Raw genomic sequence first — 3,190 nt, forward strand, 5'->3', positions numbered from 1 at the left:
GTTTGATTATGTGTGATAGCCTGATTTTCCTTACTTTGGGTCTGTCTGCTAGCCTATTTACTTGATTCTTGCTAATTTCTCATGGTCACCATGCTTCGAATATGCCTTGTTGAATCCTAACCTATTTCCACTATCTCTGGATGGTTGTGTTTGTTCATCTCTTGTCCCCCTTATGTCTATATGGCTGATTTTGTTTGTTAATCTTGTTCATTCACCTCTATTTATACGTTGAGAATGCAGAATCATGACTGCGCATGATTGATTCTGATTTTCTTTGATTGATTGGTAATTCAAAAATTTTCCTTCAAAACCCTAGCATTCTATTCGCCTGTTTTAAATTAACTGATCTTTGTTACCTTATTTGCTATGGTACTCTATTCTACCTAGCCTTTCCTTAATTGTAATTTCCCTGAATTTGGTCTTAATTGGTTACTATATGCATACTGAACCTTGACTCATTCCTCATTTAACCCTGCACTGATTTTTCTACTTGCCTTGTATGGTGCTGAATCTTTTCGTTTGATTTTGATTCCCTAAATTAATGGGAGTACTTCCTTGATTCTTCAATTAATTGATTCCGAGTTCATAAATTGACATATTTCTATGATTTTTTACCTTATCTTTACCACCTACTTTCAACTATAAATACCCTAAGTCTTTATTATAGCACACACGACAAGTCTTCCTAGCTAAAACACACTGAATACTTTAAAATCTGCATTCTCTCTTGCTCTTTGTTTTACTGCTATTCTCTGCTCCTGCTTATTATTAGCCGGCTGAAAGCCAAGGCTAATATAGTGTTACTACCTTGTTTTTTGCATCCTGCTTTTGCTCTTTTACTGGTATGTCCTAATTAATTTTCAAGTCTCACACCAATGCGTTTATTTTTGTTTCAGTTCATTATCTTTGTGTTTTTTTCTACTTATGCTTCTCCTGCTCAATATGTAATTGATTCTTTGATCTAATACTTCACCATGTCTTCTGATTTACATGCTAAGTCTGACTTTGTCTATTCCTTGCTATGCCTATGTCCCGTTGTTATACATTAGCATGCCTAAATTTTACCACTTCCAGGTTCCCCTGAATCCCTTGATTTTGTGCAGTCATGTTCATTCAACCTGTATCCCCTTCAGCATTGTGTGATCTATCTGTTCCCCTTTCCCCATGATCCTTGTATGCAATCATGTACTGTTGAACTATGGTTCTGCTGTTTTCTTTCAAATCCCCCTTATTCTCGAAAACTCTTCTTCTTGAACTTTACACAACTCTTAGAAAATAGGTTCTGCCCCCTTCGTGTGAGTATTGCTTTGAGTACCTCTGAGTACTCACTGAACTTTGACACACAAGGCTGGTATTCCACACTGCATATGTCCTACATTTTCTTTTAAATGTCTAGGTGTTGGTATTGGCCAGGGATCCAATGGGACCTTAGGGAACTTTGCCACACCTAGACCAAGGCAAAGGCTGTGAACTCGAAGGGGTTGAGGTTGGAAGACTGGGCCTGATTGAAGGCTCCCTATAGAATAACATCTTTTTTTTTGTTCTTATTTACTGTAATTCAGAATACTGGTTTGTAATAATTTGTAAACAAACGATTGGGGTTGAATAGTGAATATAGGGGAGGGTTATGCATGCTTAGTATAAATAATGGGTAGAAAACATGCTTATAGGATTTTATTTACTTATCTGCGCAATAGATAACCTGTATAGGCCATGCATCTCATTCGTTAGAGATGCTGCTTTAGGTTCTTTACTTTCATCCTGTCATTATGCTCTCTTGTAATCACGATCAGTTAATAACTAGCAAATAATTAACAACAAGCTAAATAATTTGACATTACTGCATTGGCATGTTAAAGACCATGATTTAGGTACTTCTATGTGCATTAGATATCCTGCCCTTAGGACTTCTCACTCGTTCAAGTTGCAGTACTTAATTCACGTTTGTCTAATAACTTTGTTATTTGTCTAATAACTTTGTTAAAATATGGCTAAGTGGTTTGAAACATTTTCTGCAGATACTTTATCACGCGTTCCTTTATAAATCAGAATCGAAATATGTATGTTCATTCTCTAATATAATCATACAATGTACAACGACGCCCAGGCAAACTTTAGGCCCTATAATAACTGACTAGTTGTGTTGCTATTAGCCCAAAACCAACCAACTTCTTTTAATTTCAACTTTGCCTTTCCTATTCATGTTTTGATTTTTTGAAGCTCACTCAGCTTTCTTTCTTAAAACAAAACTCTCCTGAAAACGATTTTGAAATGATCCATCCATCTCACTCTTACTAAGTTTCTGATTTCCATCACTGGATTCCCAACCTCTGCCCAGAGTCCCTATCTTTTGAGACCTTAATTATGTTTAAGTCATGCTACTTATGTGTTTTGTTTGAGGAGGTATACATGAGCCTTTATATGTTTACATACTTCCCCCAACATGCAGTATGTGTTTTTTGTATGTCGCCTTAGATTTTATCCTTTGAAACCAATCAGCCTAATATCCCACCTTGTAGGACTAGTAGTCCTAAGTGCCTCCGGGACTTATAGGATAGGACGGGTAATAGCATGCAATAAGTAAAACGAGACTATTCCGCGTTTAATACCTTAACAGGGTCGGAAAGGGTAGATATGGATATGATGACCACGCGATAACACCGTGTGTATAAACGGTTACTGGGTGTTGTGTGGAGTGATCCATATTATGTATAAACCTAGGACCCCTTCCCTTATTTATACGTTTTATTATCAAAATTTCAACTACTTTTTTGCAAAACTTCAGCTTTTTAAACTGCTTTTAACTTGCTACAACTATATGAAAATTTCCTCTTTTGTTCAAGATTTTGAAACTGCTTTCTCTATTAAAAAACTCAGTCTTTGACTTCTTTAATCTCTTGCAACCATTATGTGAAAACCCCCTTGTATTTGTAATTCTTGCTTGCCTACTTGTTGTTTGCATTTAAGTCATAATATAACATGGCCGGGAACCACACTAGTGGATCTTGAGGGGTGCCTAACACCTTCCCCTCGAGATAATTTCTAGCCGTTACCCGAACTCTGGTTTTCCAACTCAAATTCCTTTAGTGTCCTAATGCACTTAATCATTAGGTGGCGACTCTTCAATTTCAATTCCAAAGAAAACAAATTCCAAAAGGGAATAGAGTTGTCCTCCCAAATTTCGTAAACC

The sequence above is a fragment of the Nicotiana attenuata genome, unplaced genomic scaffold (genome assembly GCF_001879085.1).
Source record: "Nicotiana attenuata strain UT unplaced genomic scaffold, NIATTr2, whole genome shotgun sequence".
In the NCBI taxonomy this organism is placed as follows: Eukaryota; Viridiplantae; Streptophyta; class Magnoliopsida; order Solanales; family Solanaceae; genus Nicotiana; species Nicotiana attenuata.